The following is a 20299-nucleotide window of genomic DNA, read 5'->3' on the forward strand; positions in this document are numbered from 1 at the left end:
ATTTGACTCATTTAGCTTTGTGGAATGCAATTGACTTTCATTTAATTCAAAAAGCCTTGTTTGAATGTATTTGACTTTCATTTGATTCTAAAATCTTTGTTAAAAAAGTTTGACTTTCATTTGACTCAATTAGCTTTGTTGAATGCATTTGACTTTCATTTGATTCAAAAACCTTTGTTTGAATTTCTTTGACTTTCATTTGATCCTAAAAGCTTTGTTGAGAGTGTTTGGTTTTCATTTGACTCAATTAGCATTTTGGAATGCAATTGACTTTCATTTGATTCAAAAACCTTTGTTTGAATGTATTTGACTTTTATTTGATACTAAAAGCTTTGTTGAATGTGTTTGACTTTCATTTGACTCAATTAGCTTTGTTGAATGCATTTGACTTTCATTTGATTCAAAAAGCTTTGTTTGAATGTGTTTGACTTTCATTTGACTCAATTAGCATTGTTGAATGTGTTTGACTTTCATTTGACTCAATTAGCATTGTGGAATGCAATTGACTTTCATTTAATTCAAAAAGCTTTGTTTGAATGTATTTGACTTTAATTTGATTCTAAAAGCTTTGTTGAAAGTGTTTATCTTTCATTTGACTCAATTAGCTTTGTTGAATGCATTTGACTTTCAATTGATTCAAAAAGCTTTGTTTGAATGTGTTAAACTTTTATTTGACTCAATTAGCTTTGTTGAATGTGTTTGACTTTTATTAGATTCCAAAAGCATTGTTTGAATGTGTTTGACTTTCATTTGACTTAATTAGCTTTGTTGAATGTGTTTGACTTTAATTTGACTCAATTAACATTGTGGAATGCGATTGACTTTCATTTGACTCAATTAGCTTTGTTGAATGTGTTTGACTTTCATTTAACTCAATTAGCATTGTCGAATGCAATTGACTTTCATTTGATTTAAAAAGCTTTGTTTGAATGTATTTGACTTTCATTTGCTTTTAAAAGCTTTGTTGAAAGTGTTTGACTTTCATTTGACTCAATTAGCTTTGTTGAATGCATTTGACTTTCATTTGATTCAAAAAGCTTTGTTTGAATGTGTTTGACTTTCATTTGACTTAATTAGCTTTGTTGAATGTGTTTGACTTTCATTTGACTCAATTAGCATTATTGAATGCAATTGACTTTCATTTGATTCAAAAAGCTTTGTTTGAATGTATATGAATTTCATTTGATTCTAAAAGCTTTGTTGAAAGTGTTAGACTTTCATTTGACTCAATTAGCTTTGTTGAATGCATTTAACTTTCATTTGATTCTAAGAGCTTTGTTTGAATGTGTTTGACTTTCATTTGACTCAATTAGCTTTGTTGAATGTGTTTAACTGTCATTTGACTCAATTAGCATTGTGGAATGCAATTGACTTTCATTTGATTCAATAAGCTTTGTTTGAATGTATTTTACTTCCATTTGATTCTAAAAGGTTTGTTGAAAGTGTTAGACGTTCATTTGACTAAATTAGCTTTGTTAAATGCATTTGACTTTTATTTGACTCAAAAAGCTTTTTTTGAATGTGTTTGACTTTCATTTGACTCAATTAGCTTTGTTGAATATGTTTGACTTTCATTTGACTCATTTACCATTGTGGATTGCAATTGACTTTCATTTAATTCAAAAGGCTTTGTTTGAATGTATTTGACTTTCATTTGATTCTCAAATCTTTGTTAAAAATGTTTGACTTTCATTTGACTCAATTAGCTTTGTTGAATGCATTTGACTTTCATTTGATTCAAAAACCTTTGTTTGAATGTATTTGACTTTCATTTGGTTCTAAAAGCTTTGTTGAGAGTGTTTGGCTTTCATTTAACTCAATTTGCTTTATTGAATGCATTCGACTTTCATTTGATTCAAAATGCTTTGTTTGAATGTGTTTGACTTTCATTCAACTCAATTACCATTGTGGAATGCAATTGACTTTCATTTGATTCAAAAAGCTTTGTTTGAATGTATTTGACTTTAATTTAATTCTAAAAGCTTTGTTTAAAGTGTTTGACTTTCATTTGACTCAATTAGCTTTGTTGAATGCATTTGACTTTTATTTGATTCAAAAAGCTTTGTTTGAATGTTTTTGACTTTCATTTGACCCAATTAGCTTTGTTGAATGTGTTTGACATTCATTTGACTCAATTAGCATTGTGGAATGCAATTGACTTTCATTTGATTCAAAAAGCTTTGTTTGAATGTATTTGACTTTCATTTGATTCTTAAAGCTTTGTTGAAAGTGTTTGACTTTCATTTGACTTAATTGGCTTTGTTGAATGCATTTAACTTTCATTTGATTCAAAAAGCTTTGTTTGAATGTGTTTGACTTTCATTTGACTCAATTAGCTTTGTTTAATGTGTCTGACTTTCATTTGACTCAATTAGCATTGTGGAATGCAATTGACTTTTATTTGATTCAAAAAGCTTTGTTTGAATGTATTTTACTTTCATTTGATTCTAAAAGCTTTATTGAAATTGTTAGACTTTCATTTGACTCATTCTGCTTTGTTGAATGCATTTAACTTTCATTTGATTCAAAAAGCTTTGATTGAATGTGTTTGACTTTCATTTGACTCAATTACCTTTGTTGAATGTGTTTAAGTTTTATTTAACTCAATTAGGATTGTGGAAAGCAATTGTCTTTCATTTTATTCAAAAAGCTTTGTTAAAATATATTTGACTTTCATTTGATTCTAAAAGCTTTGTTGAAAGTGTTTGATTTTCATTTGACCTAATTAGCTTTGTTGAATGCATTATACTTTCATTTGATTGAAAAAGCTTCGTTTGAATGCGTTTGACTTTCATTTGACTCAATTTGCTTTGTTGAATGTGTTTGACTTTACTTTGACTCAATTAGTATTGTGGAATTCAATTGACTTTCATTTGATTCAAAAAGCTTTGTTAGAATGTATTTTACTTCCATTTGATTCTAAAAGGTTTGTTGAAAGTGTTTGACGTTCATTTGACTTAATTAGCTTTGTTGAATGCATTTGACTTTCATTTGATTCAAAAAGCGTTATATGAATGTGTTTGACTTTCATTTGACTCAATTAGCTTTGTTGAATGTGTTTGACTTTCATTTAACTCAATTAGCATTGTCGAATGCAATTGACTTTCATTTGATTTAAAAAGCTTTGTTTGAATGTATTTGACTTTCATTTGCTTTTAAAAGCTTTGTTGAAAGTGTTTGACTTTCATTTGACTCAATTAGCTTTGTTGAATGCATTTGACTTTCATTTGATTCAAAAAGCTTTGTTTGAATGTGTTTGACTTTCATTTGACTTAATTAGCTTTGTTGAATGTGTTTGACTTTCATTTGACTCAATTAGCATTATTGAATGCAATTGACTTTCATTTGATTCAAAAAGCTTTGTTTGAATGTATTTGACTTTCATTTGATTCTTAAAGCTTTGTTAAAAGTGTTTGACTTTCAATTGACTCAATTAGCTTTGTTGAATGCATTTGACTTTCATTTTATTCAAAAAGCTTTGTTTCAATGTGTTTGACTTTCATTTGACTCAATTTGCTTTGTTGAATGCATTTAACTTTCAATTGATTCAAAAATCTTTGTTTGAATGTGTTTGAGTTTCATTTGACTCAATTAGCATTCTGGAATGCAATTGTCTTTCATTTGATTCAAAAAGCTTTGTTTGAATATATTTGACTTTCATTTGATTCTTAAAGCTTTGTTGAATGTGTTTGACTTTCATTTGACTCAATTAGCTTTGTTGAATGCATTTGACTTTCATTTGATTCAAAAAGCTTTGTTTGAATGTGTTTGACTTTCATTTGACTCAATTTGCTTTGTTGAATGTGTTTGACATTCATTTGACTCAATTAACATTGTGGAATGCAATTGACTTTCATTTGATTAAAAAGCTTTTTTGAATGTTTTTGACTTTCATTTGATTCTAAAAGCTTTGTTTAAAGTGTTTGACTTTCATTTGACTCAATTAGCTTTGTTGAATGCATTTGACTTTCATTTGATTCAAAAACCTTTGTTTGAATGTGTTTGACTTTCATTTGACTCAATTAGCATTGTGGAATGGAATTGACTTTCATTTGATTCTAAAAGCTTTGTTGAAAGTGTTTGATTTTCGTTTGACTCAATAAGTTTTGTTGAATGCATTTGACTTTCATTTGATTCTAAAAGCTTTGTTTGAATGTGTTTGACTTTCATTTGACTCAATTAGCTTTGTTGAATATGTTTGACTTTCATTTGCCTCATTTAGCTTTGTGGAATGCAATTGACTTTCATTTAATTCAAAAAGCTTTGTTTGAATGTATTTGACTTTCGTTTGATTCTAAAATCTTTGTTAAAAAAGTTTGACTTTCATTTGACTCAATTAGCTTTGTTGAATGCATTTGACTTTCATTTGATTCAAAAACCTTTGTTTGAATTTGTTTGACTTTCATTTGATTCTAAAAGCTTTGTTGAGAGTGTTTGGTTTTCATTTGACTCAATTAGCATTGTGGAATGCAATTGACTTTCATTTGATTCAAAAACCTTTGTTTGAATGTATTTGACTTTTATTTGGTTCTAAAAGCTTTGTTGAGAGTGTTTGGCTTTTATTTAACTCAATTAGCTTTATTGAATGCATTCGACTTTCATTTGATTCAAAAAGCTTTGTTTGAATGTGTTTGACTTTCATTCAACTCAATTACCATTGTGGAATGCAATTGACTTTCATTTGATTCAAAAAGCTTTGTTTGAATGTATTTGACTTTAATTTAATTCTAAAAGATTTGTTTAAAGTGTTTGACTTTCATTTGACTCAATTAGCTTTGTTGAATGCATTTGACTTTCATTTGATTCAAAAAGCTTTGTTTGAATGTTTTTGACTTTCCATTTGACCCAATTAGCTTTGTTGAATGTGTTTGACATTCATTTGACTCAATTAGCATTGTGGAATGAAATTGACTTTCATTTGATTCAAAAAGCTTTGTTTGAATGTATTTGACTTTCATTTGATTCTTAAAGCTTTGTTGAAAGTGTTTGACTTTCATTTGACTTAATTGGCTTTGTTGAATGCATTTAACTTTCATTTGATTCAAAAAGCTTTGTTTGAATGTGTTTGACTTTCATTTGACTCAATTAGCTTTGTTTAATGTGTCTGACTTTCATTTGACTCAATTAGCATTGTGGAATGCAATTGACTTTTATTTGATTCAAAAAGCTTTGTTTGAATGTATTTTACTTTCATTTGATTCTAAAAGCTTAGTTGAAAGTGTTGGACTTTCATTTGACTCATTTAGCTTTGTTGAATGCATTTAACTTTCATTTGATTCAAAAAGCTTTGATTGAATGTGTTTGACTTTCATTTGACTCAATTACCTTTGTTGAATGTGTTTAAGTTTTATTTAACTCAATTAGGATTGTGGAAAGCAATTGTCTTTCATTTTATTCAAAAAGCTTTGTTAAGATATATTTGACTTTCATTTGATTCTAAAAGCTTTGTTGAAAGTGTTTGATTTTCATTTGACCTAATTAGCTTTGTTTAATGCATTATACTTTCATTTGATTCAAAAAGCTTCGTTTGAATGCGTTTGACTTTCATTTGACTCAATTTTCTTTGTTGAATGTGTTTGACTTTACTTTGACTCAATTAGTATTGTGGAATTCAATTGACTTTCATTTGATTCAAAAAGCTTTGTTAGAATGTATTTTACTTCCATTTGATTCTAAAAGGTTTGTTGAAAGTGTTTGACGTTCATTTGACTTAATTAGCTTTGTTGAATGCATTTGACTTTCATTTGATTCAAAAAGCTTTATATGAATGTGTTTGACTTTCATTTGACTCAATTAGCCTTGTTGAATGTTTTTGACTTTCATTTAACTCAATTAGCATTGTGGAATGCAATTTGCTTTCTTTTTATTAAAAAAGCTTTGTTAAAATATATTTGACTTTCATTTGATTCTAAAAGCTTTGTTGAAAGTGTTTGATTTTCATTTGACCTAATTAGCTTTGTGGAATGTGTTTGACTTTCATTTGACTCAATTAGCATTGTGGAATGCAATTGACTTTCATTTGATTCAAAAAGCTTTGTTTGAATGTATTTGACTTTCATTTGATTCTAAAAGCTTTGTTGAAAGTGTTTGACTTTCATTTTACTCAAAGGGCTTTGTTGAATGCATTTGACTTTCATTTGATTCAAAAAGCATTGTTTGAATGTGTTTGACTTTCATTTGAGTCAATTAGCTTTGTTCAATGTGTCTGACTTTCATGTGACTCAATTAGCATTGTTGAATGCAATTGACTTTTATTTGATTCAAAAAGCTTTGTTTGAATGTATTTGACTTTCATTTGATTCTAAAAGCTTTGTTGAAAGTGTTAGACTTTCATTTGACTCAATTAGCTTTGTTGAATGCATTTAACTTTCATTTTATTCAAAAAGCTTTGTTAGAATGTGTTTGACTTTCATTTGACTCAATTAGCTTTGTTGAATGTGTTTGACTTTACTTTGACTCAATTAGTATTGTGGAATGCAATTGACTGTCATTTGATTCAAAAAGCTTTGTTTGAATGTATTTTACTTCCATTTGATTCTAAAAGGTTTGTTGAAAGTGTTTGACGTACATTTGACTTAATTAGCTTTGTTAAATGCATTTGACATTCATTTGATTCAAAAAGCATTGTTTGAATGTGTTTGACTTTCATTTGATTCAATTAGCTTTGTTGAATGTGTTAACTTTTATTTAACTCAATTAGGATTGTGGAAAGCAATTGTCTTTCATTTTATTCAAAAAGCTTTGTTAAAATATATTTGACTTTCATTTGATTCTAAAAGCTTTGTTGAAAGTGTTTGATTTTCATTTGACCTAATTAGCTTTGTTGAATGTGTTTAACTTTCATTTGACTCAATTAGCATTGTGGAATGCAATTGATTTCATTTGATTCAAAAAGCTTTGTTTGAATGTATTTCACTTTCATTCGATTCTAAAAGCTTTGTTGAAAGTATTTGACTTTCATTTGATTCAATTAGTTTTGTTTAATGCATTTGACTTTTATTTGATTCAACAAGCATTGTTTAAATGTGTTTACCTTTCAGTTGATTCAATTTGCTTTGTTGAATGTGTTTGACTTAATTAGCATTGTGGAATGCAATTGACTTTCATTTGATTCAAAAACCTTTGTTTGAATGTATTTGACTTTATTTGATTCTAAAAGCTTTGTTGAAAGTGTTAGACTTTCATTTGACTCAATTAACTTTGTTGAATGCATGTAACTTTCATTTTATTCAAAAAGCTTTGTTTGAATGTGTTTGACTTTCATTTGACTCAATTAGCTTTGTTGAATGTGTTTGACTTCACTTTGACTCAATTAGTATTGTGGAATGCAATTAACTGTCATTTGATTCAAAAATCTTTGTTTGAATGTATTTTACTTCCATTTGATTCTAAAAGGTTTGTTGAAAGTGTTTGACGTACATTTGACTTAATTAGCTTTGTTGAATGCATTTGACATTCATTTGATTCAAAAAGCTTTGTTTGAATGTGTTTGACTTTCATTTGACTCAATTAGCTTTGTTGAATGTGTTTAACTTTTATTTAACTCAATTATGATTGTGGAAAGCAATTGTCTTTCATTTTATTCAAAAAGCTTTGTTAAAATATATTTGATTTTCATTTGATTCTAAAAGCTTTGTTGAAAGTGTTTGATTTTCATTTGACCTAATTAGCTTTGTTGAATGTGTTTAACTTTCATTTGACTCAATTAGCATTGTGGAATGCAATTGACTTTCATTTGATTCAAAAAGCTTTGTTTGAATGTATTTAACTTTCATTCGATTCTAAAAGCTTTGTAGAAAGTGTTTGACTTTCATTTGATTCAATTAGTTTTGTTTAATGCATTTGACTTTTATTTGATTCAAAAAGCGTTGTTTAAATGTGTTTACCTTTCAGTTTACTCAATTTGCTTTGTTGAATGTGTTTGACTCAATTAGCATTGTGGAATGCAATTGACTTTCATTTGATTCAAAAAGCTTTGTTTGAATGTATTTGACTTTCATTTGATTCTAAAAGCTTTGTTGAAAGTGTTTGACTTTCATTTGACTCAATTAGCTTTGTTGAATGCATTTGACTTTCATTTGATTCAAAAAGGTTTGTTTGAATGTGTTTGACTTTAATTTGAGTTTGTTGGCTTTGTTGAATGTGTTTGACGTTCATTTGACTCAATTAGCTTTGTTGAAAGTGGTTGACTTTCATTTGACTCAATTAGCATTGTGGAATGCAATTGACTTTCTTTTGATTCAAAAATCTTTGTTTGAATGTATTTGACTTTCATTTGACTCAATTAGCTTGGTTGAATGTGTGTGACTTTCATTTGACTCAATTAGCATTGTGGAATGCAATTGACTTTTATTTAATTCAAAAAGCTTTGTTTGAAAGTATTTGACATTCATTTTGGAATGCAATTGACTTTCATTTGATTGAAAAAAGCTTTCTTTGAATGTATTTGACTTTCATTTGATTCTAAAAGCTTAGTTGAAAGTGTTGGACTTTCATTTGACTCAATTAGCTTTGTTGAATGCATTTGACTTTCATTTGATTCAAAAAGCTTTGTTTGAATGTGTTTGACTTTAATTTGACTTAGTTAGCTTTGTTGAATGTGTTTGACGTTCATTTGACTCAATTAGCATTGTGGAATGCAATTGACTTTCATTTGATTAAAAAAGCTTTGTTTGAATGTATTTGACTTTCATTTGATTCTAAAAGCTTTGTTGAAAGTGTTTAACTTACATTTGACTGAATTAACTTTGTTGAATGCATTTGACTTTCATTTGATTCAAAAAGCTTTGTTTGAATGTGTTTGACTTTAATTTGACTCAAGTAGCTTTGTTGAATGTGTTTGACGTTCATTTGACTCAATTAGCATTGTGGAATGCAATTGACTTTCATTTGATTCAAAAAGCTTTGTTTGATTCTATTTGACTTTCATTTGATTCTAAAATTTTTATTGAAAGTGTTTGAATTTCATTTGACTCAATTATCTTTGTTCAATGCATTTGACTTTCACTTGATTCAAAAAGCTTTGTTTGAATGTGTTTGACTTTCATTTGACTCAATTAGCTTTGTTGAATATGTATGACTTTCATTTGACTCAATTAGCATTGTGGAATGCAATTGTCTTTCATTTAATTCAAAAAGCTTTGTTTCAATGTATTCGACTTTCATTTGATTCAAAAAGCTTTTTTTTAAAGTGTTTAACTTTCATTTGACTCAATTTGCTTTATTGAATGCATTTGACTTTCAATTGATTCAAAAAGCTTTGTCTGAATGTGTTTGACTTTCATTTGACTCAATTAGCTTTGTTGAATGTGTTTGACTTTCATTTCACTCAACTAGCATTTTGGAATGCAATTGACTTTCATTTAATTTAAAAAGCATTGTTTGAATGTATTTGACTTTCATTTGATTCTAAAAGCTTTGTTGAAAGTGTTTGACTTTCATTTGACTCAATTAGCTTTGTTGAATGCATTTGACTTTCATTTCATTCAAAAAGCTTTGTTTGAATATGTTTGACTTTCATTTGACTCACTTTGCTTTGTTGAATGTGTTTGACTTTCATTCGACCCAATTCGCATTGTGGAATGCAATTGACTTTCATTTGATTCAAAAAGCTTTGTTTGAATGTATTCGACTTTCATTTGATTCTAAAAGCTTTGTTGAAAGTGTTTGACTTTCATTTCACTCAATTGGTTTTTTTTAATACATTTGACTTTCATTTGATTAAAAAAACTTTGTTTGAATATGTTTGACTTTCATTGGACTCAATTAGCTTTGTTAAATGTGTTTGACTTTCTTTTGACTCAATTAGCATTGTGGAATGCAATTGACTTTCATTTGATTCAAAAAGCTTTTTTTGAATGTATTTGACTTTCATTTGATTCTAAAAGCTTTGTTGAAAGTGTTTGACTTCCATTTGACTCAATTAGATTTGCAAAATGCATTTGACTTTCATTTGATTCAAAAATCTTTGTTTGAATGTATTTGACTTTCATTTGACTCAATTAGCTTTGTTGAATGTAAATGACTTTCATTTGACTCAATTAGCATTGTGGAATGCAATTGACTTTCATTTGATTCAAAAAGCTTTGTTTGAATGTATTTGACTTTCATTTGATTCTAAAAGCTTTGTTGAATGTGTTTGACTTTCATTTGACTCAATTAGCATTGTGGAATGCAATTGACTTTCATTTAATTCAAAAGGCTTTGTTTGAATGTATTTGACTTTAATTTGATTCTAAAAGCTTTGTTCAAAGTGTTTATCTTTCATTTGACTCAATTAGCTTTGTTGAATGCATTTGACTTTCAATTGATTCAAAAAGCTTTGTTTGAATGTGTTAAACTTTCATTTGACTCAATTAGCTTTGTTGAATGTGTTTGACTTTTATTTGATTTAAAAAGCATTGTTTGAATGTGTTTGACTTTCATTTGACTCAATTAGCTTTGTTGAATGTGTTTGAGTTTAATTTGACTCAATTAACATTGTGGAATGCGATTGACTTTCATTTGAGTCAATTAGCTTTGTTGAATGTGTTTGACTTTCATTTAACTCAATTAGCATTGTCGAATGCAATTGACTTTCATTTGATTCAAAAAGCTTTGTTTGAATGTATTTAACTTTCATTTGCTTTTAAAAGCTTTGTTGAAAGTGTTTGACTTTCATTTGACTCAATTAGTTGTTGAATGCATTTGACTTTCATTTGATTCAAAAAGCTTTGTTTGAAAATGTTTGACTTTCATTTGACTTAATTAGCTTTGTTGAATGTATTTGACTTTCATTTGACTCAATTAGCATTCTTGAATGCAATTGACTTTCATTTGATTCAAAAAGCTTTGTTTGAATGTATTTGACTTTCATTTGATTCTTAAAGCTTTGTTAAAAGTATTTGACTTTCAATTGACTCAATTAGCTTTGTTGAATGCATTTGACTTTCATTTTATTCAAAAAGCTTTGTTTGAATGTGTTTGACTTTCATTTGACTTAATTTGCTTTGTTGAATGCATTTAACTTTCAATTGATTCAAAAATCTTTGCTTGAATGTGTTTGAGTTTCATTTGACTCAATTAGCATTCTGGAATGCAATTGTCTTTCATTTGATTCAAAAAGCTTTGTTTGAATGTATTTGACTTTCATTTGATTCTTAAAGCTTTGTTGAATGTGTTTGACTTTCATTTCACTCAATTAGCTTTGTTGAATGCATTTAATTTCAATTGATTCAAAAAGCTTTGTTTGAATGTGTTTGACTTTCATTTGACTCAATTGGCTTTTTTTTAATACATTTGACTTTCATTTGATTCAAAAAGCTTTGTTTGAATGTGTTTGACTTTCATTTGACTCAATTTGCTTTGTTGATTGTGTTTGACTTTCATTTGACTCAATTAGCATTGTGGAATGCAATTGACTTTCATTTGATTAAAAAGCTTTTTTGAATGTATTTGACTTTCATTTGATTCTAAAAGCTTTTTTTAAAGTGTTTGACTTTCATTTGAGTCAATTAGCTTTGTTGAATGCATTTAATTTTAATTGATTCAAAAAGCTTTGTTTGAATGTGTTTGACTTTCATTTGACTTAATTTGCTTTGTTGAATGTGTTTGACTTTCATTTGACTCAACTAGCATTGTGGAATGCAATTGATTTTCATTTGATTCAAAAAGCTTTTTTGAATGTATTTGACTTTCATTTGATTCCAAAAGCTTTGTTGAAAGTGTTTGATTCCATTTGACTCAATTAGATTTGTAAAATGCATTTGACTTTCATTTGATTCAAAAATCTTTGTTTGAATGTATTTGACTTTCATTTGACTCAATTAGCTTTGTTGAATGGAAATGACTTTCAATTGACTCAATTAGCATTGTGGAATGCAGTTGACTTTCATTTGATTCAAAAAGCTTTGTTTGAATGTATTTGACTTTCATTTGATTCTAAAAGCTTTGTTGAATGTGTTTGACTTTCATTTGACTCAATTAGCTTTGTTGAATTCATTTTACTTTCATTTGATTCAAAAAGCTTTGTTTGAATGTGTTGGACTTTTATTTGACTCAATTATCTTTGTTGAATGTGTTTGATGTTCATTTGACTCATTTAGCTTTGTGGAATGCAATTGACTTTCATTTGATTCAAAAAGCTTTGTTTGAATGTATTTGACTTTCATTTGATTCTAAAAGCTTTGTTGAATGTGTTTGACTTTCATTTAACTCAATTAGCTTTGTTGAATGCATTTGACTTTCATTTGATTCAAAAAGCTTTGTTTGAACGTGTTTGAATTTCATTTGACTCAATTAGCATTGTTGAATGTGTTTGACTTTCATTTGACTCAATTAGCATTATGGAATGCAATTGACTTTCATTTAATTCAAAAGGCTTTGTTTGAATGTATTTGACTTTAATTTGATTCTAAAAGCTTTGTTCGAAGTGTTTATCTTTCATTTGACTCAATTAGCTTTGTTGAATGCATTTGACTTTCAATTGATTCAAAAAGCTTTGTTTGAATGTGTTAAACTTTCATTTGACTCAATTAGCTTTTTTGAATGTGTTTGACTTTTATTTGATTCAAAAAGCATTGTTTGAATGTGTTTGACTTTCATTTGACTCAATTAGCTTTGTTGAATGTGTTTGAGTTTAATTTGACTCAATTAACATTGTGGAATGCGATTGACTTTCATTTGACTCAATTAGCTTTGTTGAATGTGTTTGACTTTCAATTAACTCAATTAGCATTGTCGAATGCAATTGACTTTCATTTGATTCAACAAGCTTTGGTTGAATGTATTTAACTTTCATTTGCTTTTAAAAGCTTTGTTGAAAGTGTTTGACTTTCATTTGACTCAATTAGTTGTTGAATGCATTTGACTTTCATTTGATTCAAAAAGCTTTGTTTGAAAATGTTTGACTTTCATTTGACTTAATTAGCTTTGTTGAATGTGTTTGACTTTCATTTGACTCAATTAGCATTCTTGAATGCAATTGACTTTCATTTGATTCAAAAAGCTTTGTTTGAATGTCTTTGACTTTCATTTGATTCTTAAGGCTTTGTTAAAAGTATTTGACTTTCAATTGACTCAATTAGCTTTGTTGAATGCATTTGACTTTCATTTTATTCAAAAAGCTTTGTTTGAATGTGTTTGACTTTCATTTGACTTAATTTGCTTTGTTGAATGCATTTAACTTTCAATTGATTCAAAAATCTTTGCTTGAATGTGTTTGAGTTTCATTTGACTCAATTAGCATTCTGGAATGCAATTGTCTTTCATTTGATTCAAAAAGCTTTGTTTGAATGTATTTGACTTTCATTTGATTCTTAAAGCTTTGTTGAATGTGTTTGACTTTCATTTGACTCAATTAGCTTTGTTGAATGCATTTAATTTCAATTGATTCAAAAAGCTTTGTTTGAATGTGTTTGACTTTCATTTGACTCAATTGGCTTTTTTTAATACATTTGACTTTCATTTGATTCAAAAAGCTTTGTTTGAATGTGTTTGACTTTAATTTGACTCAATTAGCATTGTGGAATGCAATTGACTTTCATTTGATTGAAAAGCTTTTTTGAATGTATTTGACTTTCATTTGATTCTAAAAGCTTTTTTTAAAGTGTTTGACTTTCATTTGAGTCAATTAGCTTTGTTGAATGCATTTAATTTCAATTGATTCAAAAAGCTTTGTTTGAATGTGTTTGACTTTCATTTGACTTAATTTGCTTTGTTGAATGTGTTTGACTTTCATTTGACTCAACTAGCATTGTGGAATGCAATTGATTTTCATTTGATTCAAAAAGCTTTTTTGAATGTATTTGACTTTCATTTGATTCTAAAAGCTTTGTTGAAAGTGTTTGATTCCATTTGACTCAATTAGATTTGTAAAATGCATTTGACATTCATTTGATTCAAAAATCTTTGTTTGAATGTATTTGACTTTCATTTGACTCAATTAGCTTTGTTGAATGTAAATGACTTTCAATTGACTCAATTAGCATTGTGGAATGCAATTGACTTTCATTTGATTCAAAAAGCTTTGTTTGAATGTATTTGACTTTCATTTGATTCTAAAAGCTTTGTTGAATGTGTTTGACTTTCATTTGACTCAATTAGCTTTGTTGAATGCATTTTACTTTCATTTGATTCAAAAAGCTTTGTTTGAATGTGTTGGACTTTTATTTAACTCAATTATCTTAGTTGAATGTGTTTGATGTTCATTTGACTCAATTAGCATTGTGGAATGCAATTGACTTTCATTTGATTCAAAAAGCTTTGTTTGAATGTGTTTGACTTTCATTTGACTCAATTAGCTTTGTTGAATGTGTTTGACTTTCATTTGACTCAATTAGCTTTGTTTGAATGTGTTGGACTTTTATTTGACTCAATTATTTTTGTTGAATGTGTTTGATGTTCATTTGACTCAATTAGCATTGTGGAATGCAATTGACTTTCATTTGATTCAAAAAGCTTTGTTTGAATGTATTTGACTTTCATTTGATTCTAAAAGCTTTGTTGAATGTGTTTGACTTTCATTTAACTCAATTAGCTTTGTTGAATGCATTTGATTTTCATTTGATTCAAAAAGCTTTGTTTGAACGTGTTTGAATTTCATTTGACTCAATTAGCATTGTTGAATGTGTTTGACTTTCATTTGACTCAATTAGCATTGTGGAATGCAATTGACTTTCATTTAATTCAAAAGGCTTTGTTTGAATGTATTTGACTTTAATTTGATTCTAAAAGCTTTGTTCAAAGTGTTTTTCTTTCATTTGACTCAATTAGCTTTGTTGAATGCATTTGACTTTCAATTGATTCAAAAAGCTTTGTTTGAATGTGTTAAACTTTCATTTGACTCAATTAGCTTTGTTGAATGTGTTTGACTTTTATTTGATTTAAAAAGCATTGTTTGAATGTGTTTGACTTTCATTTGACTCAATTAGCTTTGTTGAATGTGTTTGAGTTTAATTTGACTCAATTAACATTGTGGAATGCGATTGACTTTCATTTGAGTCAATTAGCTTTGTTGAATGTGTTTGACTTTCATTTAACTCAATTAGCATTGTCGAATGCAATTGACTTTCATTTGATTCAAAAAGCTTTGTTTGAATGTATTTAACTTTCATTTGCTTTTAAAAGCTTTGTTGAAAGTGTTTGACTTTCATTTGACTCAATTAGTTGTTGAATGCATTTGACTTTCATTTGATTCAAAAAGCTTTGTTTGAAAATGTTTGACTTTCATTTGACTTAATTAGCTTTGTTGAATGTGTTTGACTTTCATTTGACTCAATTAGCATTCTTGAATGCAATTGACTTTCATTTGATTCAAAAAGCTTTGTTTGAATGTATTTGACTTTCATTTGATTCTTAAAGCTTTGTTAAAAGTATTTGACTTTCAATTGACTCAATTAGCTTTGTTGAATGCATTTGACTTTCATTTTATTCAAAAAGCTTTGTTTGAATGTGTTTGACTTTCATTTGACTTAATTTGCTTTGTTGAATGCATTTAACTTTCAATTGATTCAAAAATCTTTGCTTGAATGTGTTTGAGTTTCATTTGACTCAATTAGCATTCTGGAATGCAATTGTCTTTCATTTGATTCAAAAAGCTTTGTTTGAATGTATTTGACTTTCATTTGATTCTTAAAGCTTTGTTGAATGTGTTTGACTTTCATTTGACTCAATTAGCTTTGTTGAATGCATTTAATTTCAATTGATTCAAAAAGCTTTGTTTGAATGTGTTTGACTTTCATTTGACTCAATTGGCTTTTTTTAATACATTTGACTTTCATTTGATTCAAAAAGCTTTGTTTGAATGTGTTTGACTTTAATTTGACTCAATTAGCATTGTGGAATGCAATTGACTTTCATTTGATTGAAAAGCTTTTTTGAATGTATTTGACTTTCATTTGATTCTAAAAGCTTTTTTTAAAGTGTTTGACTTTCATTTGAGTCAATTAGCTTTGTTGAATGCATTTAATTTCAATTGATTCAAAAAGCTTTGTTTGAATGTGTTTGACTTTCATTTGACTTAATTTGCTTTGTTGAATGTGTTTGACTTTCATTTGACTCAACTAGCATTGTGGAATGCAATTGATTTTCATTTGATTCAAAAAGCTTTTTTGAATGTATTTGACTTTCATTTGATTCTAAAAGCTTTGTTGAAAGTGTTTGATTCCATTTGACTCAATTAGATTTGTAAAATGCATTTGACATTCATTTGATTCAAAAATCTTTGTTTGAATGTATTTGACTTTCATTTGACTCAATTAGCTTTGTTGAATGTAAATGACTTTCAATTGACTCAATTAGCATTGTGGAATGCAATTGACTTTCATTTGATTCAAAAAGCTTTGTTTGAATGTATTTGACTTTCATTTGATTCTAAAAGCTTTGTTGAATGTGTTTGACTTTCATTTGACTCAATTAGCTTTGTTGAATGCATTTTACTTTCATTTGATTCAAAAAGCTTTGTTTGAATGTGTTGGACTTTTATTTAACTCAATTATCTTAGTTGAATGTGTTTGATGTTCATTTGACTCAATTAGCATTGTGGAATGCAATTGACTTTCATTTGATTCAAAAAGCTTTGTTTGAATGTGTTTGACTTTCATTTGACTCAATTAGCTTTGTTGAATGTGTTTGACTTTCATTTGACTCAATTAGCTTTGTTTGAATGTGTTGGACTTTTATTTGACTCAATTATTTTTGTTGAATGTGTTTGATGTTCATTTGACTCAATTAGCATTGTGGAATGCAATTGACTTTCATTTGATTCAAAAAGCTTTGTTTGAATGTATTTGACTTTCATTTGATTCTAAAAGCTTTGTTGAATGTGTTTGACTTTCATTTAACTCAATTAGCTTTGTTGAATGCATTTGATTTTCATTTGATTCAAAAAGCTTTGTTTGAACGTGTTTGAATTTCATTTGACTCAATTAGCATTGTTGAATGTGTTTGACTTTCATTTGACTCAATTAGCATTGTGGAATGCAATTGACTTTCATTTAATTCAAAAGGCTTTGTTTGAATGTATTTGACTTTAATTTGATTCTAAAAGCTTTGTTCAAAGTGTTTTTCTTTCATTTGACTCAATTAGCTTTGTTGAATGCATTTGACTTTCAATTGATTCAAAAAGCTTTGTTTGAATGTGTTAAACTTTCATTTGACTCAATTAGCTTTGTTGAATGTGTTTGACTTTTATTTGATTTAAAAAGCATTGTTTGAATGTGTTTGACTTTCATTTGACTCAATTAGCTTTGTTGAATGTGTTTGAGTTTAATTTGACTCAATTAACATTGTGGAATGCGATTGACTTTCATTTGAGTCAATTAGCTTTGTTGAATGTGTTTGACTTTCATTTAACTCAATTAGCATTGTCGAATGCAATTGACTTTCATTTGATTCAAAAAGCTTTGTTTGAATGTATTTAACTTTCATTTGCTTTTAAAAGCTTTGTTGAAAGTGTTTGACTTTCATTTGACTCAATTAGTTGTTGAATGCATTTGACTTTCATTTGATTCAAAAAGCTTTGTTTGAAAATGTTTGACTTTCATTTGACTTAATTAGCTTTGTTGAATGTGTTTGACTTTCATTTGACTCAATTAGCATTCTTGAATGCAATTGACTTTCATTTGATTCAAAAAGCTTTGTTTGAATGTATTTGACTTTCATTTGATTCTTAAAGCTTTGTTAAAAGTATTTGACTTTCAATTGACTCAATTAGCTTTGTTGAATGCATTTGACTTTCATTTTATTCAAAAAGCTTTGTTTGAATGTGTTTGACTTTCATTTGACTTAATTTGCTTTGTTGAATGCATTTAACTTTCAATTGATTCAAAAATCTTTGCTTGAATGTGTTTGAGTTTCATTTGACTCAATTAGCATTCTGGAATGCAATTGTCTTTCATTTGATTCAAAAAGCTTTGTTTGAATGTATTTGACTTTCATTTGATTCTTAAAGCTTTGTTGAATGTGTTTGACTTTCATTTGACTCAATTAGCTTTGTTGAATGCATTTAATTTCAATTGATTCAAAAAGCTTTGTTTGAATGTGTTTGACTTTCATTTGACTCAATTGGCTTTTTTTTAATACATTTGACTTTCATTTGATTCAAAAAGCTTTGTTTGAATGTGTTTGACTTTCATTTGACTCAATTTGCTTTGTTGATTGTGTTTGACTTTCATTTGACTCAATTAGCATTGTGGAATGCAATTGACTTTCATTTGATTAAAAAGCTTTTTTGAATGTATTTGACTTTCATTTGATTCTAAAAGCTTTTTTTAAAGTGTTTGACTTTCATTTGAGTCAATTAGCTTTGTTGAATGCATTTAATTTTAATTGATTCAAAAAGCTTTGTTTGAATGTGTTTGACTTTCATTTGACTTAATTTGCTTTGTTGCATGTGTTTGACTTTCATTTGACTCAACTAGCATTGTGGAATGCAATTGATTTTCATTTGATTCAAAAAGCTTTTTTGAATGTATTTGACTTTCATTTGATTCTAAAAGCTTTGTTGAAAGTGTTTGATTCCATTTGACTCAATTAGATTTGTAAAATGCATTTGACTTTCATTTGATTCAAAAATCTTTGTTTGAATGTATTTGACTTTCATTTGACTCAATTAGCTTTGTTGAATGGAAATGACTTTCAATTGACTCAATTAGCATTGTGGAATGCAGTTGACTTTCATTTGATTCAAAAAGCTTTGTTTGAATGTATTTGACTTTCATTTGATTCTAAAAGCTTTGTTGAATGTGTTTGACTTTCATTTGACTCAATTAGCTTTGTTGAATTCATTTTACTTTCATTTGATTCAAAAAGCTTTGTTTGAATGTGTTGGACTTTTATTTGACTCAATTATCTTTGTTGAATGTGTTTGATGTTCATTTGACTCATTTAGCTTTGTGGAATGCAATTGACTTTCATTTGATTCAAAAAGCTTTGTTTGAATGTATTTGACTTTCATTTGATTCTAAAAGCTTTGTTGAATGTGTTTGACTTTCATTTAACTCAATTAGCTTTGTTGAATGCATTTGACTTTCATTTGATTCAAAAAGCTTTGTTTGAACGTGTTTGAATTTCATTTGACTCAATTAGCATTGTTGAATGTGTTTGACTTTCATTTGACTCAATTAGCATTGTGGAATGCAATTGACTTTCATTTAATTCAAAAGGCTTTGTTTGAATGTATTTGACTTTAATTTGATTCTAAAAGCTTTGTTCGAAGTGTTTATCTTTCATTTGACTCAATTAGCTTTGTTGAATGCATTTGACTTTCAATTGATTCAAAAAGCTTTGTTTGAATGTGTTAAACTTTCATTTGACTCAATTAGCTTTTTTGAATGTGTTTGACTTTTATTTGATTCAAAAAGCATTGTTTGAATGTGTTTGACTTTCATTTGACTCAATTAGCTTTGTTGAATGTGTTTGAGTTTAATTTGACTCAATTAACATTGTGGAATGCGATTGACTTTCATTTGACTCAATTAGCTTTGTTGAATGTGTTTGACTTTCAATTAACTCAATTAGCATTGTCGAATGCAATTGACTTTCATTTGATTCAACAAGCTTTGGTTGAATGTATTTAACTTTCATTTGCTTTTAAAAGCTTTGTTGAAAGTGTTTGACTTTCATTTGACTCAATTAGTTGTTGAATGCATTTGACTTTCATTTGATTCAAAAAGCTTTGTTTGAAAATGTTTGACTTTCATTTGACTTAATTAGCTTTGTTGAATGTGTTTGACTTTCATTTGACTCAATTAGCATTCTTGAATGCAATTGACTTTCATTTGATTCAAAAAGCTTTGTTTGAATGTATTTGACTTTCATTTGATTCTTAAGGCTTTGTTAAAAGTATTTGACTTTCAATTGACTCAATTAGCTTTGTTGAATGCATTTGACTTTCATTTTATTCAAAAAGCTTTGTTTGAATGTGTTTGACTTTCATTTGACTTAATTTGCTTTGTTGAATGCATTTAACTTTCAATTGATTCAAAAATCTTTGCTTGAATGTGTTTGAGTTTCATTTGACTCAATTAGCATTCTGGAATGCAATTGTCTTTCATTTGATTCAAAAAGCTTTGTTTGAATGTATTTGACTTTCATTTGATTCTTAAAGCTTTGTTGAATGTGTTTGACTTTCATTTGACTCAATTAGCTTTGTTGAATGCATTTAATTTCAATTGATTCAAAAAGCTTTGTTTGAATGTGTTTGACTTTCATTTGACTCAATTGGCTTTTTTTAATACATTTGACTTTCATTTGATTCAAAAAGCTTTGTTTGAATGTGTTTGACTTTAATTTGACTCAATTAGCATTGTGGAATGCAATT

Source organism: Chenopodium album, chromosome 24, assembly GCF_948465745.1.
Source record: "Chenopodium album chromosome 24, dcCheAlbu1.1, whole genome shotgun sequence".
NCBI lineage: Eukaryota > Viridiplantae > Streptophyta > Magnoliopsida > Caryophyllales > Amaranthaceae > Chenopodium > Chenopodium album.